Source organism: Pimephales promelas, chromosome 3 (genome assembly GCF_988280905.1).
Source record: "Pimephales promelas chromosome 3, fPimPro1.hap1.1, whole genome shotgun sequence".
In the NCBI taxonomy this organism is placed as follows: domain Eukaryota; kingdom Metazoa; phylum Chordata; class Actinopteri; order Cypriniformes; family Leuciscidae; genus Pimephales; species Pimephales promelas.
Window position 1 is genome coordinate 46,481,003 of NC_142771.1, and position 16,222 is coordinate 46,497,224.

The window sequence follows — 16,222 nt, forward strand, 5'->3', positions numbered from 1 at the left end:
GGGTAGTAAACTATATAAAGCTTACAGCACCTGGTATTCCCAGGCGGTCTCCCATCCAAGTACTAACCAGGCCCGACCCTGCTTAGCTTCCGAGATCAGACGAGTTCGGGCGTTCTCAAGGTGGTATGGCCGTAAGCGAAATCTGCTGCCAAAATTGGGCTATTTGAATGGTTAGAACATTAGGGTAGTAAACTATATAAAGCTTACAGCACCTGGTATTCCCAGGCGGTCTCCCATCCAAGTACTAACCAGGCCCGACCCTGCTTAGCTTCCGAGATCAGACGAGTTCGGGCGTCCTCAAGGTGGTATGGCCGTAAGCGAAATCTGCTGCCAAAATTGGGCTATTTGAATGGTTAGAACATTAGGGTAGTAAACTATATAAAGCTTACAGCACCTGGTATTCCCAGGCGGTCTCCCATCCAAGTACTAACCAGGCCCGACCCTGCTTAGCTTCCGAGATCAGACGAGTTCGGGCGTCCTCAAGGTGGTATGGCCGTAAGCGAAATCTGCTGCCAAAATTGGGCTATTTGAATGGTTAGAACATTAGGGTAGTAAACTATATAAAGCTTACAGCACCTGGTATTCCCAGGCGGTCTCCCATCCAAGTACTAACCAGGCCCGACCCTGCTTAGCTTCCGAGATCAGACGAGTTCGGGCGTTCTCAAGGTGGTATGGCCGTAAGCGAAATCTGCTGCCAAAATTGGGCTATTTGAATGGTTAGAACATTAGGGTAGTAAACTATATAAAGCTTACAGCACCTGGTATTCCCAGGCGGTCTCCCATCCAAGTACTAACCAGGCCCGACCCTGCTTAGCTTCCGAGATCAGACGAGTTCGGGCGTTCTCAAGGTGGTATGGCCGTAAGCGAAATCTGCTGCCAAAATTGGGCTATTTGAATGGTTAGAACATTAGGGTAGTAAACTATATAAAGCTTACAGCACCTGGTATTCCCAGGCGGTCTCCCATCCAAGTACTAACCAGGCCCGACCCTGCTTAGCTTCCGAGATCAGACGAGTTCGGGCGTTCTCAAGGTGGTATGGCCGTAAGCGAAATCTGCTGCCAAAATTGGGCTATTTGAATGGTTAGAACATTAGGGTAGTAAACTATATAAAGCTTACAGCACCTGGTATTCCCAGGCGGTCTCCCATCCAAGTAGTAACCAGGCCCGACCCTGCTTAGCTTCCGAGATCAGACGAGTTCGGGCGTTCTCAAGGTGGTATGGCCGTAAGCGAAATCTGCTGCCAAAATTGGGCTATTTGAATGGTTAGAACATTAGGGTAGTAAACTATATAAAGCTTACAGCACCTGGTATTCCCAGGCGGTCTCCCATCCAAGTACTAACCAGGCCCGACCCTGCTTAGCTTCCGAGATCAGACGAGTTCGGGCGTTCTCAAGGTGGTATGGCCGTAAGCGAAATCTGCTGCCAAAATTGGGCTATTTGAATGGTTAGAACATTAGGGTAGTAAACTATATAAAGCTTACAGCACCTGGTATTCCCAGGCGGTCTCCCATCCAAGTACTAACCAGGCCCGACCCTGCTTAGCTTCCGAGATCAGACGAGTTCGGGCGTTCTCAAGGTGGTATGGCCGTAAGCGAAATCTGCTGCCAAAATTGGGCTATTTGAATGGTTAGAACATTAGGGTAGTAAACTATATAAAGCTTACAGCACCTGGTATTCCCAGGCGGTCTCCCATTCAAGTACTAACCAGGCCCGACCCTGCTTAGCTTCCGAGATCAGACGAGTTCGGGCGTTCTCAAGGTGGTATGGCCGTAAGCGAAATCCGCTGCCAAAATTGGGCTATTTGAAGAAGAAAAAAAAAGAGACTCTTTCAGGCTTTCTGAAGAAACTCAGAGAATATTTCAGGCATTTCGAGGGGAAAAAAGACAATTTAGGATTTTTGAACCATTTCATTGACTCTTTTTTTTTTTTTTTTTTTTTTAAACAATAAAGCTTACAGCACCTGGTATTCCCAGGCGGTCTCCCATCCAAGTACTAACCAGGCCCGACCCTGCTTAGCTTCCGAGATCAGACGAGTTCGGGCGTTCTCAAGGTGGTATGGCCGTAAGCGAAATCTGCTGCCAAAATTGGGCTATTTGAATGGTTAGAACATTAGGGTAGTAAACTATATAAAGCTTACAGCACCTGGTATTCCCAGGCGGTCTCCCATCCAAGTACTAACCAGGCCCGACCCTGCTTAGCTTCCGAGATCAGACGAGTTCGGGCGTTCTCAAGGTGGTATGGCCGTAAGCGAAATCTGCTGCCAAAATTGGGCTATTTGAATGGTTAGAACATTAGGGTAGTAAACTATATAAAGCTTACAGCACCTGGTATTCCCAGGCGGTCTCCCATCCAAGTACTAACCAGGCCCGACCCTGCTTAGCTTCCGAGATCAGACGAGTTCGGGCGTCCTCAAGGTGGTATGGCCGTAAGCGAAATCTGCTGCCAAAATTGGGCTATTTGAATGGTTAGAACATTAGGGTAGTAAACTATATAAAGCTTACAGCACCTGGTATTCCCAGGCGGTCTCCCATCCAAGTACTAACCAGGCCCGACCCTGCTTAGCTTCCGAGATCAGACGAGTTCGGGCGTCCTCAAGGTGGTATGGCCGTAAGCGAAATCTGCTGCCAAAATTGGGCTATTTGAATGGTTAGAACATTAGGGTAGTAAACTATATAAAGCTTACAGCACCTGGTATTCCCAGGCGGTCTCCCATCCAAGTACTAACCAGGCCCGACCCTGCTTAGCTTCCGAGATCAGACGAGTTCGGGCGTTCTCAAGGTGGTATGGCCGTAAGCGAAATCTGCTGCCAAAATTGGGCTATTTGAATGGTTAGAACATTAGGGTAGTAAACTATATAAAGCTTACAGCACCTGGTATTCCCAGGCGGTCTCCCATCCAAGTACTAACCAGGCCCGACCCTGCTTAGCTTCCGAGATCAGACGAGTTCGGGCGTTCTCAAGGTGGTATGGCCGTAAGCGAAATCTGCTGCCAAAATTGGGCTATTTGAATGGTTAGAACATTAGGGTAGTAAACTATATAAAGCTTACAGCACCTGGTATTCCCAGGCGGTCTCCCATCCAAGTACTAACCAGGCCCGACCCTGCTTAGCTTCCGAGATCAGACGAGTTCGGGCGTTCTCAAGGTGGTATGGCCGTAAGCGAAATCTGCTGCCAAAATTGGGCTATTTGAATGGTTAGAACATTAGGGTAGTAAACTATATAAAGCTTACAGCACCTGGTATTCCCAGGCGGTCTCCCATCCAAGTACTAACCAGGCCCGACCCTGCTTAGCTTCCGAGATCAGACGAGTTCGGGCGTTCTCAAGGTGGTATGGCCGTAAGCGAAATCTGCTGCCAAAATTGGGCTATTTGAATGGTTAGAACATTAGGGTAGTAAACTATATAAAGCTTACAGCACCTGGTATTCCCAGGCGGTCTCCCATCCAAGTACTAACCAGGCCCGACCCTGCTTAGCTTCCGAGATCAGACGAGTTCGGGCGTTCTCAAGGTGGTATGGCCGTAAGCGAAATCTGCTGCCAAAATTGGGCTATTTGAATGGTTAGAACATTAGGGTAGTAAACTATATAAAGCTTACAGCACCTGGTATTCCCAGGCGGTCTCCCATTCAAGTACTAACCAGGCCCGACCCTGCTTAGCTTCCGAGATCAGACGAGTTCGGGCGTTCTCAAGGTGGTATGGCCGTAAGCGAAATCCGCTGCCAAAATTGGGCTATTTGAAGAAGAAAAAAAAAGAGACTCTTTCAGGCTTTCTGAAGAAACTCAGAGAATATTTCAGGCATTTCGAGGGGAAAAAAGACAATTTAGGATTTTTGAACCATTTCATTGACTCTTTTTTTTTTTTTTTTTTTTAAACAATAAAGCTTACAGCACCTGGTATTCCCAGGCGGTCTCCCATCCAAGTACTAACCAGGCCCGACCCTGCTTAGCTTCCGAGATCAGACGAGTTCGGGCGTTCTCAAGGTGGTATGGCCGTAAGCGAAATCTGCTGCCAAAATTGGGCTATTTGAATGGTTAGAACATTAGGGTAGTAAACTATATAAAGCTTACAGCACCTGGTATTCCCAGGCGGTCTCCCATCCAAGTACTAACCAGGCCCGACCCTGCTTAGCTTCCGAGATCAGACGAGTTCGGGCGTTCTCAAGGTGGTATGGCCGTAAGCGAAATCTGCTGCCAAAATTGGGCTATTTGAATGGTTAGAACATTAGGGTAGTAAACTATATAAAGCTTACAGCACCTGGTATTCCCAGGCGGTCTCCCATCCAAGTACTAACCAGGCCCGACCCTGCTTAGCTTCCGAGATCAGACGAGTTCGGGCGTTCTCAAGGTGGTATGGCCGTAAGCGAAATCTGCTGCCAAAATTGGGCTATTTGAATGGTTAGAACATTAGGGTAGTAAACTATATAAAGCTTACAGCACCTGGTATTCCCAGGCGGTCTCCCATCCAAGTACTAACCAGGCCCGACCCTGCTTAGCTTCCGAGATCAGACGAGTTCGGGCGTCCTCAAGGTGGTATGGCCGTAAGCGAAATCTGCTGCCAAAATTGGGCTATTTGAATGGTTAGAACATTAGGGTAGTAAACTATATAAAGCTTACAGCACCTGGTATTCCCAGGCGGTCTCCCATCCAAGTACTAACCAGGCCCGACCCTGCTTAGCTTCCGAGATCAGACGAGTTCGGGCGTCCTCAAGGTGGTATGGCCGTAAGCGAAATCTGCTGCCAAAATTGGGCTATTTGAATGGTTAGAACATTAGGGTAGTAAACTATATAAAGCTTACAGCACCTGGTATTCCCAGGCGGTCTCCCATCCAAGTACTAACCAGGCCCGACCCTGCTTAGCTTCCGAGATCAGACGAGTTCGGGCGTTCTCAAGGTGGTATGGCCGTAAGCGAAATCTGCTGCCAAAATTGGGCTATTTGAATGGTTAGAACATTAGGGTAGTAAACTATATAAAGCTTACAGCACCTGGTATTCCCAGGCGGTCTCCCATCCAAGTACTAACCAGGCCCGACCCTGCTTAGCTTCCGAGATCAGACGAGTTCGGGCGTTCTCAAGGTGGTATGGCCGTAAGCGAAATCTGCTGCCAAAATTGGGCTATTTGAATGGTTAGAACATTAGGGTAGTAAACTATATAAAGCTTACAGCACCTGGTATTCCCAGGCGGTCTCCCATCCAAGTACTAACCAGGCCCGACCCTGCTTAGCTTCCGAGATCAGACGAGTTCGGGCGTTCTCAAGGTGGTATGGCCGTAAGCGAAATCTGCTGCCAAAATTGGGCTATTTGAATGGTTAGAACATTAGGGTAGTAAACTATATAAAGCTTACAGCACCTGGTATTCCCAGGCGGTCTCCCATCCAAGTACTAACCAGGCCCGACCCTGCTTAGCTTCCGAGATCAGACGAGTTCGGGCGTTCTCAAGGTGGTATGGCCGTAAGCGAAATCTGCTGCCAAAATTGGGCTATTTGAATGGTTAGAACATTAGGGTAGTAAACTATATAAAGCTTACAGCACCTGGTATTCCCAGGCGGTCTCCCATCCAAGTACTAACCAGGCCCGACCCTGCTTAGCTTCCGAGATCAGACGAGTTCGGGCGTTCTCAAGGTGGTATGGCCGTAAGCGAAATCTGCTGCCAAAATTGGGCTATTTGAATGGTTAGAACATTAGGGTAGTAAACTATATAAAGCTTACAGCACCTGGTATTCCCAGGCGGTCTCCCATTCAAGTACTAACCAGGCCCGACCCTGCTTAGCTTCCGAGATCAGACGAGTTCGGGCGTTCTCAAGGTGGTATGGCCGTAAGCGAAATCCGCTGCCAAAATTGGGCTATTTGAAGAAGAAAAAAAAAGAGACTCTTTCAGGCTTTCTGAAGAAACTCAGAGAATATTTCAGGCATTTCGAGGGGAAAAAAGACAATTTAGGATTTTTGAACCATTTCATTGACTCTTTTTTTTTTTTTTTTTTTTTTAAACAATAAAGCTTACAGCACCTGGTATTCCCAGGCGGTCTCCCATCCAAGTACTAACCAGGCCCGACCCTGCTTAGCTTCCGAGATCAGACGAGTTCGGGCGTTCTCAAGGTGGTATGGCCGTAAGCGAAATCTGCTGCCAAAATTGGGCTATTTGAATGGTTAGAACATTAGGGTAGTAAACTATATAAAGCTTACAGCACCTGGTATTCCCAGGCGGTCTCCCATCCAAGTACTAACCAGGCCCGACCCTGCTTAGCTTCCGAGATCAGACGAGTTCGGGCGTTCTCAAGGTGGTATGGCCGTAAGCGAAATCTGCTGCCAAAATTGGGCTATTTGAATGGTTAGAACATTAGGGTAGTAAACTATATAAAGCTTACAGCACCTGGTATTCCCAGGCGGTCTCCCATCCAAGTACTAACCAGGCCCGACCCTGCTTAGCTTCCGAGATCAGACGAGTTCGGGCGTCCTCAAGGTGGTATGGCCGTAAGCGAAATCTGCTGCCAAAATTGGGCTATTTGAATGGTTAGAACATTAGGGTAGTAAACTATATAAAGCTTACAGCACCTGGTATTCCCAGGCGGTCTCCCATCCAAGTACTAACCAGGCCCGACCCTGCTTAGCTTCCGAGATCAGACGAGTTCGGGCGTCCTCAAGGTGGTATGGCCGTAAGCGAAATCTGCTGCCAAAATTGGGCTATTTGAATGGTTAGAACATTAGGGTAGTAAACTATATAAAGCTTACAGCACCTGGTATTCCCAGGCGGTCTCCCATCCAAGTACTAACCAGGCCCGACCCTGCTTAGCTTCCGAGATCAGACGAGTTCGGGCGTTCTCAAGGTGGTATGGCCGTAAGCGAAATCTGCTGCCAAAATTGGGCTATTTGAATGGTTAGAACATTAGGGTAGTAAACTATATAAAGCTTACAGCACCTGGTATTCCCAGGCGGTCTCCCATCCAAGTACTAACCAGGCCCGACCCTGCTTAGCTTCCGAGATCAGACGAGTTCGGGCGTTCTCAAGGTGGTATGGCCGTAAGCGAAATCTGCTGCCAAAATTGGGCTATTTGAATGGTTAGAACATTAGGGTAGTAAACTATATAAAGCTTACAGCACCTGGTATTCCCAGGCGGTCTCCCATCCAAGTACTAACCAGGCCCGACCCTGCTTAGCTTCCGAGATCAGACGAGTTCGGGCGTTCTCAAGGTGGTATGGCCGTAAGCGAAATCTGCTGCCAAAATTGGGCTATTTGAATGGTTAGAACATTAGGGTAGTAAACTATATAAAGCTTACAGCACCTGGTATTCCCAGGCGGTCTCCCATCCAAGTACTAACCAGGCCCGACCCTGCTTAGCTTCCGAGATCAGACGAGTTCGGGCGTTCTCAAGGTGGTATGGCCGTAAGCGAAATCTGCTGCCAAAATTGGGCTATTTGAATGGTTAGAACATTAGGGTAGTAAACTATATAAAGCTTACAGCACCTGGTATTCCCAGGCGGTCTCCCATTCAAGTACTAACCAGGCCCGACCCTGCTTAGCTTCCGAGATCAGACGAGTTCGGGCGTTCTCAAGGTGGTATGGCCGTAAGCGAAATCCGCTGCCAAAATTGGGCTATTTGAAGAAGAAAAAAAAAGAGACTCTTTCAGGCTTTCTGAAGAAACTCAGAGAATATTTCAGGCATTTCGAGGGGAAAAAAGACAATTTAGGATTTTTGAACCATTTCATTGACTCTTTTTTTTTTTTTTTTTTTTTAAACAATAAAGCTTACAGCACCTGGTATTCCCAGGCGGTCTCCCATCCAAGTACTAACCAGGCCCGACCCTGCTTAGCTTCCGAGATCAGACGAGTTCGGGCGTTCTCAAGGTGGTATGGCCGTAAGCGAAATCTGCTGCCAAAATTGGGCTATTTGAATGGTTAGAACATTAGGGTAGTAAACTATATAAAGCTTACAGCACCTGGTATTCCCAGGCGGTCTCCCATCCAAGTACTAACCAGGCCCGACCCTGCTTAGCTTCCGAGATCAGACGAGTTCGGGCGTTCTCAAGGTGGTATGGCCGTAAGCGAAATCTGCTGCCAAAATTGGGCTATTTGAATGGTTAGAACATTAGGGTAGTAAACTATATAAAGCTTACAGCACCTGGTATTCCCAGGCGGTCTCCCATCCAAGTACTAACCAGGCCCGACCCTGCTTAGCTTCCGAGATCAGACGAGTTCGGGCGTCCTCAAGGTGGTATGGCCGTAAGCGAAATCTGCTGCCAAAATTGGGCTATTTGAATGGTTAGAACATTAGGGTAGTAAACTATATAAAGCTTACAGCACCTGGTATTCCCAGGCGGTCTCCCATCCAAGTACTAACCAGGCCCGACCCTGCTTAGCTTCCGAGATCAGACGAGTTCGGGCGTCCTCAAGGTGGTATGGCCGTAAGCGAAATCTGCTGCCAAAATTGGGCTATTTGAATGGTTAGAACATTAGGGTAGTAAACTATATAAAGCTTACAGCACCTGGTATTCCCAGGCGGTCTCCCATCCAAGTACTAACCAGGCCCGACCCTGCTTAGCTTCCGAGATCAGACGAGTTCGGGCGTTCTCAAGGTGGTATGGCCGTAAGCGAAATCTGCTGCCAAAATTGGGCTATTTGAATGGTTAGAACATTAGGGTAGTAAACTATATAAAGCTTACAGCACCTGGTATTCCCAGGCGGTCTCCCATCCAAGTACTAACCAGGCCCGACCCTGCTTAGCTTCCGAGATCAGACGAGTTCGGGCGTTCTCAAGGTGGTATGGCCGTAAGCGAAATCTGCTGCCAAAATTGGGCTATTTGAATGGTTAGAACATTAGGGTAGTAAACTATATAAAGCTTACAGCACCTGGTATTCCCAGGCGGTCTCCCATCCAAGTACTAACCAGGCCCGACCCTGCTTAGCTTCCGAGATCAGACGAGTTCGGGCGTTCTCAAGGTGGTATGGCCGTAAGCGAAATCTGCTGCCAAAATTGGGCTATTTGAATGGTTAGAACATTAGGGTAGTAAACTATATAAAGCTTACAGCACCTGGTATTCCCAGGCGGTCTCCCATCCAAGTACTAACCAGGCCCGACCCTGCTTAGCTTCCGAGATCAGACGAGTTCGGGCGTTCTCAAGGTGGTATGGCCGTAAGCGAAATCTGCTGCCAAAATTGGGCTATTTGAATGGTTAGAACATTAGGGTAGTAAACTATATAAAGCTTACAGCACCTGGTATTCCCAGGCGGTCTCCCATCCAAGTACTAACCAGGCCCGACCCTGCTTAGCTTCCGAGATCAGACGAGTTCGGGCGTTCTCAAGGTGGTATGGCCGTAAGCGAAATCTGCTGCCAAAATTGGGCTATTTGAATGGTTAGAACATTAGGGTAGTAAACTATATAAAGCTTACAGCACCTGGTATTCCCAGGCGGTCTCCCATTCAAGTACTAACCAGGCCCGACCCTGCTTAGCTTCCGAGATCAGACGAGTTCGGGCGTTCTCAAGGTGGTATGGCCGTAAGCGAAATCCGCTGCCAAAATTGGGCTATTTGAAGAAGAAAAAAAAAGAGACTCTTTCAGGCTTTCTGAAGAAACTCAGAGAATATTTCAGGCATTTCGAGGGGAAAAAAGACAATTTAGGATTTTTGAACCATTTCATTGACTCTTTTTTTTTTTTTTTTTTTTTTAAACAATAAAGCTTACAGCACCTGGTATTCCCAGGCGGTCTCCCATCCAAGTACTAACCAGGCCCGACCCTGCTTAGCTTCCGAGATCAGACGAGTTCGGGCGTTCTCAAGGTGGTATGGCCGTAAGCGAAATCTGCTGCCAAAATTGGGCTATTTGAATGGTTAGAACATTAGGGTAGTAAACTATATAAAGCTTACAGCACCTGGTATTCCCAGGCGGTCTTCCATCCAAGTACTAACCAGGCCCGACCCTGCTTAGCTTCCGAGATCAGACGAGTTCGGGCGTTCTCAAGGTGGTATGGCCGTAAGCGAAATCTGCTGCCAAAATTGGGCTATTTGAATGGTTAGAACATTAGGGTAGTAAACTATATAAAGCTTACAGCACCTGGTATTCCCAGGCGGTCTCCCATCCAAGTACTAACCAGGCCCGACCCTGCTTAGCTTCCGAGATCAGACGAGTTCGGGCGTTCTCAAGGTGGTATGGCCGTAAGCGAAATCTGCTGCCAAAATTGGGCTATTTGAATGGTTAGAACATTAGGGTAGTAAACTATATAAAGCTTACAGCACCTGGTATTCCCAGGCGGTCTCCCATTCAAGTACTAACCAGGCCCGACCCTGCTTAGCTTCCGAGATCAGACGAGTTCGGGCGTTCTCAAGGTGGTATGGCCGTAAGCGAAATCCGCTGCCAAAATTGGGCTATTTGAAGAAGAAAAAAAAAGAGACTCTTTCAGGCTTTCTGAAGAAACTCAGAGAATATTTCAGGCATTTCGAGGGGAAAAAAGACAATTTAGGATTTTTGAACCATTTCATTGACTCTTTTTTTTTTTTTTTTTTTTTTTATACAATAAAGCTTACAGCACCTGGTATTCCCAGGCGGTCTCCCATCCAAGTACTAACCTGGCCCGACCCTGCTTAGCTTCCGAGATCAGACGAGTTCGGGCGTTCTCAAGGTGGTATGGCCGTAAGCGAAATCTGCTGCCAAAATTGGGCTATTTGAATGGTTAGAACATTAGGGTAGTAAACTATATAAAGCTTACAGCACCTGGTATTCCCAGGCGGTCTCCCATCCAAGTACTAACCAGGCCCGACCCTGCTTAGCTTCCGAGATCAGACGAGTTCGGGCGTTCTCAAGGTGGTATGGCCGTAAGCGAAATCTGTTGCCAAAATTGGGCTATTTGAATGGTTAGAACATTAGGGTAGTAAACTATATAAAGCTTACAGCACCTGGTATTCCCAGGCGGTCTCCCATTCAAGTACTAACCAGGCCCGACCCTGCTTAGCTTCCGAGATCAGACGAGTTCGGGCGTTCTCAAGGTGGTATGGCCGTAAGCGAAATCTGCTGCCAAAATTGGGCTATTTGAATGGTTAGAACATTAGGGTAGTAAACTATATAAAGCTTACAGCACCTGGTATTCCCAGGCGGTCTCCCATCCAAGTACTAACCAGGCCCGACCCTGCTTAGCTTCCGAGATCAGACGAGTTCGGGCGTTCTCAAGGTGGTATGGCCGTAAGCGAAATCTGCTGCCAAAATTGGGCTATTTGAATGGTTAGAACATTAGGGTAGTAAACTATATAAAGCTTACAGCACCTGGTATTCCCAGGCGGTCTCCCATTCAAGTACTAACCAGGCCCGACCCTGCTTAGCTTCCGAGATCAGACGAGTTCGGGCGTTCTCAAGGTGGTATGGCCGTAAGCGAAATCCGCTGCCAAAATTGGGCTATTTGAAGAAGAAAAAAAAAGAGACTCTTTCAGGCTTTCTGAAGAAACTCAGAGAATATTTCAGGCATTTCGAGGGGAAAAAAGACAATTTAGGATTTTTGAACCATTTCATTGACTCTTTTTTTTTTTTTTTTTTTTTTAAACAATAAAGCTTACAGCACCTGGTATTCCCAGGCGGTCTCCCATCCAAGTACTAACCAGGCCCGACCCTGCTTAGCTTCCGAGATCAGACGAGTTCGGGCGTTCTCAAGGTGGTATGGCCGTAAGCGAAATCTGCTGCCAAAATTGGGCTATTTGAATGGTTAGAACATTAGGGTAGTAAACTATATAAAGCTTACAGCACCTGGTATTCCCAGGCGGTCTTCCATCCAAGTACTAACCAGGCCCGACCCTGCTTAGCTTCCGAGATCAGACGAGTTCGGGCGTTCTCAAGGTGGTATGGCCGTAAGCGAAATCTGCTGCCAAAATTGGGCTATTTGAATGGTTAGAACATTAGGGTAGTAAACTATATAAAGCTTACAGCACCTGGTATTCCCAGGCGGTCTCCCATCCAAGTACTAACCAGGCCCGACCCTGCTTAGCTTCCGAGATCAGACGAGTTCGGGCGTTCTCAAGGTGGTATGGCCGTAAGCGAAATCTGCTGCCAAAATTGGGCTATTTGAATGGTTAGAACATTAGGGTAGTAAACTATATAAAGCTTACAACACCTGGTATTCCCAGGCGGTCTCCCATCCAAGTACTAACCAGGCCCGACCCTGCTTAGCTTCCGAGATCAGACGAGTTCGGGCGTTCTCAAGGTGGTATGGCCGTAAGCGAAATCTGCTGCCAAAATTGGGCTATTTGAATGGTTAGAACATTAGGTTAGTAAACTATATAAAGCTTACAGCACCTGGTATTCCCAGGCGGTCTCCCATCCAAGTACTAACCAGGCCCGACCCTGCTTAGCTTCCGAGATCAGACGAGTTCGGGCGTTCTCAAGGTGGTATGGCCGTAAGCGAAATCTGCTGCCAAAATTGGGCTATTTGAATGGTTAGAACATTAGGGTAGTAAACTATATAAAGCTTACAGCACCTGGTATTCCCAGGCCGTCTCCCATTCAAGTACTAACCAGGCCCGACCCTGCTTAGCTTCCGAGATCAGACGAGTTCGGACGTTCTCAAGGTGGTATGGCCGTAAGCGAAATCCGCTGCCAAAATTGGGCTATTTGAAGAAGAAAAAAAAAGAGACTCTTTCAGGCTTTCTGAAGAAACTCAGAGAATATTTCAGGCATTTCGAGGGGAAAAAAGACAATTTAGGATTTTTGAACCATTTCATTGACTCTTTTTTTTTTTTTTTTTTTTTATACAATAAAGCTTACAGCACCTGGTATTCCCAGGCGGTCTCCCATCCAAGTACTAACCTGGCCCGACCCTGCTTAGCTTCCGAGATCAGACGAGTTCGGGCGTTCTCAAGGTGGTATGGCCGTAAGCGAAATCTGCTGCCAAAATTGGGCTATTTGAATGGTTAGAACATTAGGGTAGTAAACTATATAAAGCTTACAGCACCTGGTATTCCCAGGCGGTCTCCCATCCAAGTACTAACCAGGCCCGACCCTGCTTAGCTTCCGAGATCAGACGAGTTCGGGCGTTCTCAAGGTGGTATGGCCGTAAGCGAAATCTGTTGCCAAAATTGGGCTATTTGAATGGTTAGAACATTAGGGTAGTAAACTATATAAAGCTTACAGCACCTGGTATTCCCAGGCGGTCTCCCATTCAAGTACTAACCAGGCCCGACCCTGCTTAGCTTCCGAGATCAGACGAGTTCGGGCGTTCTCAAGGTGGTATGGCCGTAAGCGAAATCCGCTGCCAAAATTGGGCTATTTGAAGAAGAAAAAAAAAGAGACTCTTTCAGGCTTTCTGAAGAAACTCAGAGAATATTTCAGGCATTTCGAGGGGAAAAAAGACAATTTAGGATTTTTGAACCATTTCATTGACTCTTTTTTTTTTTTTTTTTTTTTTAAACAATAAAGCTTACAGCACCTGGTATTCCCAGGCGGTCTCCCATCCAAGTACTAACCAGGCCCGACCCTGCTTAGCTTCCGAGATCAGACGAGTTCGGGCGTTCTCAAGGTGGTATGGCCGTAAGCGAAATCTGCTGCCAAAATTGGGCTATTTGAATGGTTAGAACATTAGGGTAGTAAACTATATAAAGCTTACAGCACCTGGTATTCCCAGGCGGTCTCCCATCCAAGTACTAACCAGGCCCGACCCTGCTTAGCTTCCGAGATCAGACGAGTTCGGGCGTTCTCAAGGTGGTATGGCCGTAAGCGAAATCTGCTGCCAAAATTGGGCTATTTGAATGGTTAGAACATTAGGGTAGTAAACTATATAAAGCTTACAGCACCTGGTATTCCCAGGCGGTCTCCCATCCAAGTACTAACCAGGCCCGACCCTGCTTAGCTTCCGAGATCAGACGAGTTCGGGCGTTCTCAAGGTGGTATGGCCGTAAGCGAAATCTGCTGCCAAAATTGGGCTATTTGAATGGTTAGAACATTAGGGTAGTAAACTTTATAAAGCTTACAGCACCTGGTATTCCCAGGCCGTCTCCCATTCAAGTACTAACCAGGCCCGACCCTGCTTAGCTTCCGAGATCAGACGAGTTCGGGCGTTCTCAAGGTGGTATGGCCGTAAGCGAAATCCGCTGCCAAAATTGGGCTATTTTAAGAAGAAAAAAAAAGAGACTCTTTCAGGCTTTCTGAAGAAACTCAGAGAATATTTCAGGCATTTCGAGGGGAAAAAAGACAATTTAGGATTTTTGAACCATTTCATTGACTCTTTTTTTTTTTTTTTTTTTAAACAATAAAGCTTACAGCACCTGGTATTCCCAGGCGGTCTCCCATCCAAGTACTAACCAGGCCCGACCCTGCTTAGCTTCCGAGATCAGACGAGTTCGGGCGTTCTCAAGGTGGTATGGCCGTAAGCGAAATGTGCTGCCAAAATTGGGCTATTTGAATGGTTAGAACATTAGGGTAGTAAACTATATAAAGCTTACAGCACCTGGTATTCCCAGGCGGTCTTCCATCCAAGTACTAACCAGGCCCGACCCTGCTTAGCTTCCGAGATCAGACGAGTTCGGGCGTTCTCAAGGTGGTATGGCCGTAAGCGAAATCTGCTGCCAAAATTGGGCTATTTGAATGGTTAGAACATTAGGGTAGTAAACTATATAAAGCTTACAGCACCTGGTATTCCCAGGCGGTCTCCCATCCAAGTACTAACCAGGCCCGACCCTGCTTAGCTTCCGAGATCAGACGAGTTCGGGCGTTCTCAAGGTGGTATGGCCGTAAGCGAAATCTGCTGCCAAAATTGGGCTATTTGAATGGTTAGAACATTAGGGTAGTAAACTATATAAAGCTTACAGCACCTGGTATTCCCAGGCGGTCTCCCATTCAAGTACTAACCAGGCCCGACCCTGCTTAGCTTCCGAGATCAGACGAGTTCGGGCGTTCTCAAGGTGGTATGGCCGTAAGCGAAATCCGCTGCCAAAATTGGGCTATTTGAAGAAGAAAAAAAAAGAGACTCTTTCAGGCTTTCTGAAGAAACTCAGAGAATATTTCAGGCATTTCGAGGGGAAAAAAGACAATTTAGGATTTTTGAACCATTTCATTGACTCTTTTTTTTTTTTTTTTTTTTTTTTATACAATAAAGCTTACAGCACCTGGTATTCCCAGGCGGTCTCCCATCCAAGTACTAACCTGGCCCGACCCTGCTTAGCTTCCGAGATCAGACGAGTTCGGGCGTTCTCAAGGTGGTATGGCCGTAAGCGAAATCTGCTGCCAAAATTGGGCTATTTGAATGGTTAGAACATTAGGGTAGTAAACTATATAAAGCTTACAGCACCTGGTATTCCCAGGCGGTCTCCCATCCAAGTACTAACCAGGCCCGACCCTGCTTAGCTTCCGAGATCAGACGAGTTCGGGCGTTCTCAAGGTGGTATGGCCGTAAGCGAAATCTGTTGCCAAAATTGGGCTATTTGAATGGTTAGAACATTAGGGTAGTAAACTATATAAAGCTTACAGCACCTGGTATTCCCAGGCGGTCTCCCATTCAAGTACTAACCAGGCCCGACCCTGCTTAGCTTCCGAGATCAGACGAGTTCGGGCGTTCTCAAGGTGGTATGGCCGTAAGCGAAATCTGCTGCCAAAATTGGGCTATTTGAATGGTTAGAACATTAGGGTAGTAAACTATATAAAGCTTACAGCACCTGGTATTCCCAGGCGGTCTCCCATCCAAGTACTAACCAGGCCCGACCCTGCTTAGCTTCCGAGATCAGACGAGTTCGGGCGTTCTCAAGGTGGTATGGCCGTAAGCGAAATCTGCTGCCAAAATTGGGCTATTTGAATGGTTAGAACATTAGGGTAGTAAACTATATAAAGCTTACAGCACCTGGTATTCCCAGGCGGTCTCCCATTCAAGTACTAACCAGGCCCGACCCTGCTTAGCTTCCGAGATCAGACGAGTTCGGGCGTTCTCAAGGTGGTATGGCCGTAAGCGAAATCCGCTGCCAAAATTGGGCTATTTGAAGAAGAAAAAAAAAGAGACTCTTTCAGGCTTTCTGAAGAAACTCAGAGAATATTTCAGGCATTTCGAGGGGAAAAAAGACAATTTAGGATTTTTGAACCATTTCATTGACTCTTTTTTTTTTTTTTTTTTTTTTAAACAATAAAGCTTACAGCACCTGGTATTCCCAGGCGGTCTCCCATCCAAGTACTAACCAGGCCCGACCCTGCTTAGCTTCCGAGATCAGACGAGTTCGGGCGTTCTCAAGGTGGTATGGCCGTAAGCGAAATCTGCTGCCAAAATTGGGCTATT

The 16,222-nt window shown here is 47.2% G+C and overlaps 81 non-coding genes and 1 pseudogene across 81 annotated transcripts; all 82 read right to left on the reverse strand.

The window, feature by feature from the left end:
* Nucleotides 1–18: 18 nt before the first annotated feature.
* On the reverse strand, nucleotides 19–137 carry LOC148990717 (5S ribosomal RNA). Its single transcript, XR_016157070.1, has one exon. It is a non-coding gene; the product is annotated as a 5S ribosomal RNA (ribosomal RNA).
* A 63-nt stretch (nucleotides 138–200) lies between these two features.
* On the reverse strand, nucleotides 201–319 carry LOC148990718 (5S ribosomal RNA). The gene has a single exon (XR_016161489.1). It is a non-coding gene; the product is annotated as a 5S ribosomal RNA (ribosomal RNA).
* Nucleotides 320–382: 63 nt separating this feature from the next.
* On the reverse strand, nucleotides 383–501 carry LOC148990719 (5S ribosomal RNA). The gene has a single exon (XR_016161490.1). It is a non-coding gene; the product is annotated as a 5S ribosomal RNA (ribosomal RNA).
* A 63-nt stretch (nucleotides 502–564) lies between these two features.
* On the reverse strand, nucleotides 565–683 carry LOC148990720 (5S ribosomal RNA). Its single transcript, XR_016157071.1, has one exon. It is a non-coding gene; the product is annotated as a 5S ribosomal RNA (ribosomal RNA).
* Nucleotides 684–746: 63 nt separating this feature from the next.
* Nucleotides 747–865, reverse strand: LOC148990721 (5S ribosomal RNA). Its single transcript, XR_016157072.1, has one exon. It is a non-coding gene; the product is annotated as a 5S ribosomal RNA (ribosomal RNA).
* A 63-nt stretch (nucleotides 866–928) lies between these two features.
* Nucleotides 929–1,047, reverse strand: LOC148990722 (5S ribosomal RNA). Its single transcript, XR_016157073.1, has one exon. It is a non-coding gene; the product is annotated as a 5S ribosomal RNA (ribosomal RNA).
* Nucleotides 1,048–1,110: 63 nt separating this feature from the next.
* On the reverse strand, nucleotides 1,111–1,229 carry LOC148990723 (5S ribosomal RNA). The gene has a single exon (XR_016163166.1). It is a non-coding gene; the product is annotated as a 5S ribosomal RNA (ribosomal RNA).
* A 63-nt stretch (nucleotides 1,230–1,292) lies between these two features.
* Nucleotides 1,293–1,411, reverse strand: LOC148990724 (5S ribosomal RNA). Its single transcript, XR_016157074.1, has one exon. It is a non-coding gene; the product is annotated as a 5S ribosomal RNA (ribosomal RNA).
* A 63-nt stretch (nucleotides 1,412–1,474) lies between these two features.
* LOC148990725 (5S ribosomal RNA) lies at nucleotides 1,475–1,593 on the reverse strand. Its single transcript, XR_016157076.1, has one exon. It is a non-coding gene; the product is annotated as a 5S ribosomal RNA (ribosomal RNA).
* Nucleotides 1,594–1,656: 63 nt separating this feature from the next.
* On the reverse strand, nucleotides 1,657–1,775 carry LOC148990726 (5S ribosomal RNA). The gene has a single exon (XR_016160833.1). It is a non-coding gene; the product is annotated as a 5S ribosomal RNA (ribosomal RNA).
* Nucleotides 1,776–1,948: 173 nt separating this feature from the next.
* Nucleotides 1,949–2,067, reverse strand: LOC148990727 (5S ribosomal RNA). Its single transcript, XR_016157077.1, has one exon. It is a non-coding gene; the product is annotated as a 5S ribosomal RNA (ribosomal RNA).
* A 63-nt stretch (nucleotides 2,068–2,130) lies between these two features.
* LOC148990728 (5S ribosomal RNA) lies at nucleotides 2,131–2,249 on the reverse strand. The gene has a single exon (XR_016157078.1). It is a non-coding gene; the product is annotated as a 5S ribosomal RNA (ribosomal RNA).
* Nucleotides 2,250–2,312: 63 nt separating this feature from the next.
* On the reverse strand, nucleotides 2,313–2,431 carry LOC148990729 (5S ribosomal RNA). Its single transcript, XR_016161491.1, has one exon. It is a non-coding gene; the product is annotated as a 5S ribosomal RNA (ribosomal RNA).
* A 63-nt stretch (nucleotides 2,432–2,494) lies between these two features.
* Nucleotides 2,495–2,613, reverse strand: LOC148990730 (5S ribosomal RNA). Its single transcript, XR_016161493.1, has one exon. It is a non-coding gene; the product is annotated as a 5S ribosomal RNA (ribosomal RNA).
* A 63-nt stretch (nucleotides 2,614–2,676) lies between these two features.
* On the reverse strand, nucleotides 2,677–2,795 carry LOC148990731 (5S ribosomal RNA). Its single transcript, XR_016157079.1, has one exon. It is a non-coding gene; the product is annotated as a 5S ribosomal RNA (ribosomal RNA).
* Nucleotides 2,796–2,858: 63 nt separating this feature from the next.
* Nucleotides 2,859–2,977, reverse strand: LOC148990732 (5S ribosomal RNA). The gene has a single exon (XR_016157080.1). It is a non-coding gene; the product is annotated as a 5S ribosomal RNA (ribosomal RNA).
* Nucleotides 2,978–3,040: 63 nt separating this feature from the next.
* LOC148990733 (5S ribosomal RNA) lies at nucleotides 3,041–3,159 on the reverse strand. The gene has a single exon (XR_016157081.1). It is a non-coding gene; the product is annotated as a 5S ribosomal RNA (ribosomal RNA).
* Nucleotides 3,160–3,222: 63 nt separating this feature from the next.
* LOC148990734 (5S ribosomal RNA) lies at nucleotides 3,223–3,341 on the reverse strand. Its single transcript, XR_016157082.1, has one exon. It is a non-coding gene; the product is annotated as a 5S ribosomal RNA (ribosomal RNA).
* A 63-nt stretch (nucleotides 3,342–3,404) lies between these two features.
* On the reverse strand, nucleotides 3,405–3,523 carry LOC148990735 (5S ribosomal RNA). Its single transcript, XR_016157083.1, has one exon. It is a non-coding gene; the product is annotated as a 5S ribosomal RNA (ribosomal RNA).
* A 63-nt stretch (nucleotides 3,524–3,586) lies between these two features.
* Nucleotides 3,587–3,705, reverse strand: LOC148990736 (5S ribosomal RNA). The gene has a single exon (XR_016160834.1). It is a non-coding gene; the product is annotated as a 5S ribosomal RNA (ribosomal RNA).
* Nucleotides 3,706–3,876: 171 nt separating this feature from the next.
* Nucleotides 3,877–3,995, reverse strand: LOC148990737 (5S ribosomal RNA). The gene has a single exon (XR_016157084.1). It is a non-coding gene; the product is annotated as a 5S ribosomal RNA (ribosomal RNA).
* A 63-nt stretch (nucleotides 3,996–4,058) lies between these two features.
* Nucleotides 4,059–4,177, reverse strand: LOC148990738 (5S ribosomal RNA). The gene has a single exon (XR_016157085.1). It is a non-coding gene; the product is annotated as a 5S ribosomal RNA (ribosomal RNA).
* Nucleotides 4,178–4,240: 63 nt separating this feature from the next.
* Nucleotides 4,241–4,359, reverse strand: LOC148990739 (5S ribosomal RNA). Its single transcript, XR_016157087.1, has one exon. It is a non-coding gene; the product is annotated as a 5S ribosomal RNA (ribosomal RNA).
* Nucleotides 4,360–4,422: 63 nt separating this feature from the next.
* Nucleotides 4,423–4,541, reverse strand: LOC148990740 (5S ribosomal RNA). The gene has a single exon (XR_016161494.1). It is a non-coding gene; the product is annotated as a 5S ribosomal RNA (ribosomal RNA).
* Nucleotides 4,542–4,604: 63 nt separating this feature from the next.
* LOC148990741 (5S ribosomal RNA) lies at nucleotides 4,605–4,723 on the reverse strand. The gene has a single exon (XR_016161495.1). It is a non-coding gene; the product is annotated as a 5S ribosomal RNA (ribosomal RNA).
* A 63-nt stretch (nucleotides 4,724–4,786) lies between these two features.
* LOC148990742 (5S ribosomal RNA) lies at nucleotides 4,787–4,905 on the reverse strand. The gene has a single exon (XR_016157088.1). It is a non-coding gene; the product is annotated as a 5S ribosomal RNA (ribosomal RNA).
* Nucleotides 4,906–4,968: 63 nt separating this feature from the next.
* On the reverse strand, nucleotides 4,969–5,087 carry LOC148990743 (5S ribosomal RNA). Its single transcript, XR_016157089.1, has one exon. It is a non-coding gene; the product is annotated as a 5S ribosomal RNA (ribosomal RNA).
* A 63-nt stretch (nucleotides 5,088–5,150) lies between these two features.
* LOC148990744 (5S ribosomal RNA) lies at nucleotides 5,151–5,269 on the reverse strand. The gene has a single exon (XR_016157090.1). It is a non-coding gene; the product is annotated as a 5S ribosomal RNA (ribosomal RNA).
* A 63-nt stretch (nucleotides 5,270–5,332) lies between these two features.
* Nucleotides 5,333–5,451, reverse strand: LOC148990745 (5S ribosomal RNA). The gene has a single exon (XR_016157091.1). It is a non-coding gene; the product is annotated as a 5S ribosomal RNA (ribosomal RNA).
* A 63-nt stretch (nucleotides 5,452–5,514) lies between these two features.
* Nucleotides 5,515–5,633, reverse strand: LOC148990746 (5S ribosomal RNA). The gene has a single exon (XR_016157093.1). It is a non-coding gene; the product is annotated as a 5S ribosomal RNA (ribosomal RNA).
* A 63-nt stretch (nucleotides 5,634–5,696) lies between these two features.
* Nucleotides 5,697–5,815, reverse strand: LOC148990747 (5S ribosomal RNA). Its single transcript, XR_016160835.1, has one exon. It is a non-coding gene; the product is annotated as a 5S ribosomal RNA (ribosomal RNA).
* A 173-nt stretch (nucleotides 5,816–5,988) lies between these two features.
* LOC148990748 (5S ribosomal RNA) lies at nucleotides 5,989–6,107 on the reverse strand. Its single transcript, XR_016157094.1, has one exon. It is a non-coding gene; the product is annotated as a 5S ribosomal RNA (ribosomal RNA).
* A 63-nt stretch (nucleotides 6,108–6,170) lies between these two features.
* On the reverse strand, nucleotides 6,171–6,289 carry LOC148990749 (5S ribosomal RNA). Its single transcript, XR_016157095.1, has one exon. It is a non-coding gene; the product is annotated as a 5S ribosomal RNA (ribosomal RNA).
* Nucleotides 6,290–6,352: 63 nt separating this feature from the next.
* On the reverse strand, nucleotides 6,353–6,471 carry LOC148990750 (5S ribosomal RNA). The gene has a single exon (XR_016161496.1). It is a non-coding gene; the product is annotated as a 5S ribosomal RNA (ribosomal RNA).
* Nucleotides 6,472–6,534: 63 nt separating this feature from the next.
* On the reverse strand, nucleotides 6,535–6,653 carry LOC148990751 (5S ribosomal RNA). Its single transcript, XR_016161497.1, has one exon. It is a non-coding gene; the product is annotated as a 5S ribosomal RNA (ribosomal RNA).
* A 63-nt stretch (nucleotides 6,654–6,716) lies between these two features.
* On the reverse strand, nucleotides 6,717–6,835 carry LOC148990752 (5S ribosomal RNA). Its single transcript, XR_016157096.1, has one exon. It is a non-coding gene; the product is annotated as a 5S ribosomal RNA (ribosomal RNA).
* A 63-nt stretch (nucleotides 6,836–6,898) lies between these two features.
* Nucleotides 6,899–7,017, reverse strand: LOC148990753 (5S ribosomal RNA). Its single transcript, XR_016157097.1, has one exon. It is a non-coding gene; the product is annotated as a 5S ribosomal RNA (ribosomal RNA).
* A 63-nt stretch (nucleotides 7,018–7,080) lies between these two features.
* Nucleotides 7,081–7,199, reverse strand: LOC148990754 (5S ribosomal RNA). The gene has a single exon (XR_016157099.1). It is a non-coding gene; the product is annotated as a 5S ribosomal RNA (ribosomal RNA).
* Nucleotides 7,200–7,262: 63 nt separating this feature from the next.
* On the reverse strand, nucleotides 7,263–7,381 carry LOC148990755 (5S ribosomal RNA). Its single transcript, XR_016157100.1, has one exon. It is a non-coding gene; the product is annotated as a 5S ribosomal RNA (ribosomal RNA).
* A 63-nt stretch (nucleotides 7,382–7,444) lies between these two features.
* LOC148990756 (5S ribosomal RNA) lies at nucleotides 7,445–7,563 on the reverse strand. Its single transcript, XR_016160837.1, has one exon. It is a non-coding gene; the product is annotated as a 5S ribosomal RNA (ribosomal RNA).
* Nucleotides 7,564–7,735: 172 nt separating this feature from the next.
* LOC148990757 (5S ribosomal RNA) lies at nucleotides 7,736–7,854 on the reverse strand. The gene has a single exon (XR_016157101.1). It is a non-coding gene; the product is annotated as a 5S ribosomal RNA (ribosomal RNA).
* A 63-nt stretch (nucleotides 7,855–7,917) lies between these two features.
* On the reverse strand, nucleotides 7,918–8,036 carry LOC148990758 (5S ribosomal RNA). The gene has a single exon (XR_016157102.1). It is a non-coding gene; the product is annotated as a 5S ribosomal RNA (ribosomal RNA).
* A 63-nt stretch (nucleotides 8,037–8,099) lies between these two features.
* LOC148990759 (5S ribosomal RNA) lies at nucleotides 8,100–8,218 on the reverse strand. The gene has a single exon (XR_016161498.1). It is a non-coding gene; the product is annotated as a 5S ribosomal RNA (ribosomal RNA).
* Nucleotides 8,219–8,281: 63 nt separating this feature from the next.
* Nucleotides 8,282–8,400, reverse strand: LOC148990760 (5S ribosomal RNA). Its single transcript, XR_016161499.1, has one exon. It is a non-coding gene; the product is annotated as a 5S ribosomal RNA (ribosomal RNA).
* A 63-nt stretch (nucleotides 8,401–8,463) lies between these two features.
* LOC148990761 (5S ribosomal RNA) lies at nucleotides 8,464–8,582 on the reverse strand. Its single transcript, XR_016157103.1, has one exon. It is a non-coding gene; the product is annotated as a 5S ribosomal RNA (ribosomal RNA).
* Nucleotides 8,583–8,645: 63 nt separating this feature from the next.
* On the reverse strand, nucleotides 8,646–8,764 carry LOC148990762 (5S ribosomal RNA). Its single transcript, XR_016157104.1, has one exon. It is a non-coding gene; the product is annotated as a 5S ribosomal RNA (ribosomal RNA).
* A 63-nt stretch (nucleotides 8,765–8,827) lies between these two features.
* Nucleotides 8,828–8,946, reverse strand: LOC148990763 (5S ribosomal RNA). Its single transcript, XR_016157105.1, has one exon. It is a non-coding gene; the product is annotated as a 5S ribosomal RNA (ribosomal RNA).
* Nucleotides 8,947–9,009: 63 nt separating this feature from the next.
* LOC148990764 (5S ribosomal RNA) lies at nucleotides 9,010–9,128 on the reverse strand. Its single transcript, XR_016157106.1, has one exon. It is a non-coding gene; the product is annotated as a 5S ribosomal RNA (ribosomal RNA).
* A 63-nt stretch (nucleotides 9,129–9,191) lies between these two features.
* On the reverse strand, nucleotides 9,192–9,310 carry LOC148990765 (5S ribosomal RNA). Its single transcript, XR_016157107.1, has one exon. It is a non-coding gene; the product is annotated as a 5S ribosomal RNA (ribosomal RNA).
* Nucleotides 9,311–9,373: 63 nt separating this feature from the next.
* LOC148990766 (5S ribosomal RNA) lies at nucleotides 9,374–9,492 on the reverse strand. The gene has a single exon (XR_016160838.1). It is a non-coding gene; the product is annotated as a 5S ribosomal RNA (ribosomal RNA).
* Nucleotides 9,493–9,665: 173 nt separating this feature from the next.
* Nucleotides 9,666–9,784, reverse strand: LOC148990767 (5S ribosomal RNA). Its single transcript, XR_016157108.1, has one exon. It is a non-coding gene; the product is annotated as a 5S ribosomal RNA (ribosomal RNA).
* Nucleotides 9,785–9,847: 63 nt separating this feature from the next.
* On the reverse strand, nucleotides 9,848–9,966 carry LOC148990768 (5S ribosomal RNA). Its single transcript, XR_016161762.1, has one exon. It is a non-coding gene; the product is annotated as a 5S ribosomal RNA (ribosomal RNA).
* Nucleotides 9,967–10,029: 63 nt separating this feature from the next.
* On the reverse strand, nucleotides 10,030–10,148 carry LOC148990769 (5S ribosomal RNA). Its single transcript, XR_016157110.1, has one exon. It is a non-coding gene; the product is annotated as a 5S ribosomal RNA (ribosomal RNA).
* A 63-nt stretch (nucleotides 10,149–10,211) lies between these two features.
* Nucleotides 10,212–10,330, reverse strand: LOC148990770 (5S ribosomal RNA). The gene has a single exon (XR_016160839.1). It is a non-coding gene; the product is annotated as a 5S ribosomal RNA (ribosomal RNA).
* Nucleotides 10,331–10,504: 174 nt separating this feature from the next.
* On the reverse strand, nucleotides 10,505–10,623 carry LOC148990771 (5S ribosomal RNA). Its single transcript, XR_016155457.1, has one exon. It is a non-coding gene; the product is annotated as a 5S ribosomal RNA (ribosomal RNA).
* Nucleotides 10,624–10,686: 63 nt separating this feature from the next.
* LOC148990772 (5S ribosomal RNA) lies at nucleotides 10,687–10,805 on the reverse strand. Its single transcript, XR_016157111.1, has one exon. It is a non-coding gene; the product is annotated as a 5S ribosomal RNA (ribosomal RNA).
* Nucleotides 10,806–10,868: 63 nt separating this feature from the next.
* Nucleotides 10,869–10,987, reverse strand: LOC148990773 (5S ribosomal RNA). The gene has a single exon (XR_016160840.1). It is a non-coding gene; the product is annotated as a 5S ribosomal RNA (ribosomal RNA).
* Nucleotides 10,988–11,050: 63 nt separating this feature from the next.
* Nucleotides 11,051–11,169, reverse strand: LOC148990774 (5S ribosomal RNA). The gene has a single exon (XR_016157112.1). It is a non-coding gene; the product is annotated as a 5S ribosomal RNA (ribosomal RNA).
* Nucleotides 11,170–11,232: 63 nt separating this feature from the next.
* On the reverse strand, nucleotides 11,233–11,351 carry LOC148990775 (5S ribosomal RNA). The gene has a single exon (XR_016160841.1). It is a non-coding gene; the product is annotated as a 5S ribosomal RNA (ribosomal RNA).
* A 173-nt stretch (nucleotides 11,352–11,524) lies between these two features.
* On the reverse strand, nucleotides 11,525–11,643 carry LOC148990776 (5S ribosomal RNA). The gene has a single exon (XR_016157113.1). It is a non-coding gene; the product is annotated as a 5S ribosomal RNA (ribosomal RNA).
* A 63-nt stretch (nucleotides 11,644–11,706) lies between these two features.
* On the reverse strand, nucleotides 11,707–11,825 carry LOC148990777 (5S ribosomal RNA). Its single transcript, XR_016161764.1, has one exon. It is a non-coding gene; the product is annotated as a 5S ribosomal RNA (ribosomal RNA).
* Nucleotides 11,826–11,888: 63 nt separating this feature from the next.
* LOC148990778 (5S ribosomal RNA) lies at nucleotides 11,889–12,007 on the reverse strand. The gene has a single exon (XR_016157114.1). It is a non-coding gene; the product is annotated as a 5S ribosomal RNA (ribosomal RNA).
* Nucleotides 12,008–12,070: 63 nt separating this feature from the next.
* Nucleotides 12,071–12,189, reverse strand: LOC148990779 (5S ribosomal RNA). The gene has a single exon (XR_016161560.1). It is a non-coding gene; the product is annotated as a 5S ribosomal RNA (ribosomal RNA).
* Nucleotides 12,190–12,252: 63 nt separating this feature from the next.
* On the reverse strand, nucleotides 12,253–12,371 carry LOC148990780 (5S ribosomal RNA). The gene has a single exon (XR_016157115.1). It is a non-coding gene; the product is annotated as a 5S ribosomal RNA (ribosomal RNA).
* A 63-nt stretch (nucleotides 12,372–12,434) lies between these two features.
* On the reverse strand, nucleotides 12,435–12,553 carry LOC148990781 (5S ribosomal RNA; annotated as a pseudogene).
* Nucleotides 12,554–12,725: 172 nt separating this feature from the next.
* Nucleotides 12,726–12,844, reverse strand: LOC148990782 (5S ribosomal RNA). The gene has a single exon (XR_016155468.1). It is a non-coding gene; the product is annotated as a 5S ribosomal RNA (ribosomal RNA).
* A 63-nt stretch (nucleotides 12,845–12,907) lies between these two features.
* Nucleotides 12,908–13,026, reverse strand: LOC148990783 (5S ribosomal RNA). The gene has a single exon (XR_016157116.1). It is a non-coding gene; the product is annotated as a 5S ribosomal RNA (ribosomal RNA).
* A 63-nt stretch (nucleotides 13,027–13,089) lies between these two features.
* Nucleotides 13,090–13,208, reverse strand: LOC148990784 (5S ribosomal RNA). The gene has a single exon (XR_016160842.1). It is a non-coding gene; the product is annotated as a 5S ribosomal RNA (ribosomal RNA).
* Nucleotides 13,209–13,381: 173 nt separating this feature from the next.
* LOC148990785 (5S ribosomal RNA) lies at nucleotides 13,382–13,500 on the reverse strand. The gene has a single exon (XR_016157117.1). It is a non-coding gene; the product is annotated as a 5S ribosomal RNA (ribosomal RNA).
* A 63-nt stretch (nucleotides 13,501–13,563) lies between these two features.
* On the reverse strand, nucleotides 13,564–13,682 carry LOC148990786 (5S ribosomal RNA). Its single transcript, XR_016157118.1, has one exon. It is a non-coding gene; the product is annotated as a 5S ribosomal RNA (ribosomal RNA).
* A 63-nt stretch (nucleotides 13,683–13,745) lies between these two features.
* Nucleotides 13,746–13,864, reverse strand: LOC148990787 (5S ribosomal RNA). The gene has a single exon (XR_016157119.1). It is a non-coding gene; the product is annotated as a 5S ribosomal RNA (ribosomal RNA).
* Nucleotides 13,865–13,927: 63 nt separating this feature from the next.
* LOC148990788 (5S ribosomal RNA) lies at nucleotides 13,928–14,046 on the reverse strand. Its single transcript, XR_016163813.1, has one exon. It is a non-coding gene; the product is annotated as a 5S ribosomal RNA (ribosomal RNA).
* A 170-nt stretch (nucleotides 14,047–14,216) lies between these two features.
* On the reverse strand, nucleotides 14,217–14,335 carry LOC148990789 (5S ribosomal RNA). The gene has a single exon (XR_016157121.1). It is a non-coding gene; the product is annotated as a 5S ribosomal RNA (ribosomal RNA).
* A 63-nt stretch (nucleotides 14,336–14,398) lies between these two features.
* LOC148990790 (5S ribosomal RNA) lies at nucleotides 14,399–14,517 on the reverse strand. The gene has a single exon (XR_016161765.1). It is a non-coding gene; the product is annotated as a 5S ribosomal RNA (ribosomal RNA).
* Nucleotides 14,518–14,580: 63 nt separating this feature from the next.
* On the reverse strand, nucleotides 14,581–14,699 carry LOC148990791 (5S ribosomal RNA). The gene has a single exon (XR_016157122.1). It is a non-coding gene; the product is annotated as a 5S ribosomal RNA (ribosomal RNA).
* Nucleotides 14,700–14,762: 63 nt separating this feature from the next.
* On the reverse strand, nucleotides 14,763–14,881 carry LOC148990792 (5S ribosomal RNA). The gene has a single exon (XR_016160843.1). It is a non-coding gene; the product is annotated as a 5S ribosomal RNA (ribosomal RNA).
* A 175-nt stretch (nucleotides 14,882–15,056) lies between these two features.
* LOC148990793 (5S ribosomal RNA) lies at nucleotides 15,057–15,175 on the reverse strand. Its single transcript, XR_016155479.1, has one exon. It is a non-coding gene; the product is annotated as a 5S ribosomal RNA (ribosomal RNA).
* Nucleotides 15,176–15,238: 63 nt separating this feature from the next.
* LOC148990794 (5S ribosomal RNA) lies at nucleotides 15,239–15,357 on the reverse strand. The gene has a single exon (XR_016157123.1). It is a non-coding gene; the product is annotated as a 5S ribosomal RNA (ribosomal RNA).
* Nucleotides 15,358–15,420: 63 nt separating this feature from the next.
* Nucleotides 15,421–15,539, reverse strand: LOC148990795 (5S ribosomal RNA). Its single transcript, XR_016160844.1, has one exon. It is a non-coding gene; the product is annotated as a 5S ribosomal RNA (ribosomal RNA).
* A 63-nt stretch (nucleotides 15,540–15,602) lies between these two features.
* LOC148990796 (5S ribosomal RNA) lies at nucleotides 15,603–15,721 on the reverse strand. The gene has a single exon (XR_016157124.1). It is a non-coding gene; the product is annotated as a 5S ribosomal RNA (ribosomal RNA).
* Nucleotides 15,722–15,784: 63 nt separating this feature from the next.
* LOC148990797 (5S ribosomal RNA) lies at nucleotides 15,785–15,903 on the reverse strand. The gene has a single exon (XR_016160845.1). It is a non-coding gene; the product is annotated as a 5S ribosomal RNA (ribosomal RNA).
* Nucleotides 15,904–16,076: 173 nt separating this feature from the next.
* LOC148990798 (5S ribosomal RNA) lies at nucleotides 16,077–16,195 on the reverse strand. The gene has a single exon (XR_016157125.1). It is a non-coding gene; the product is annotated as a 5S ribosomal RNA (ribosomal RNA).
* Between the last annotated feature and the right edge of the window lie 27 nt (nucleotides 16,196–16,222).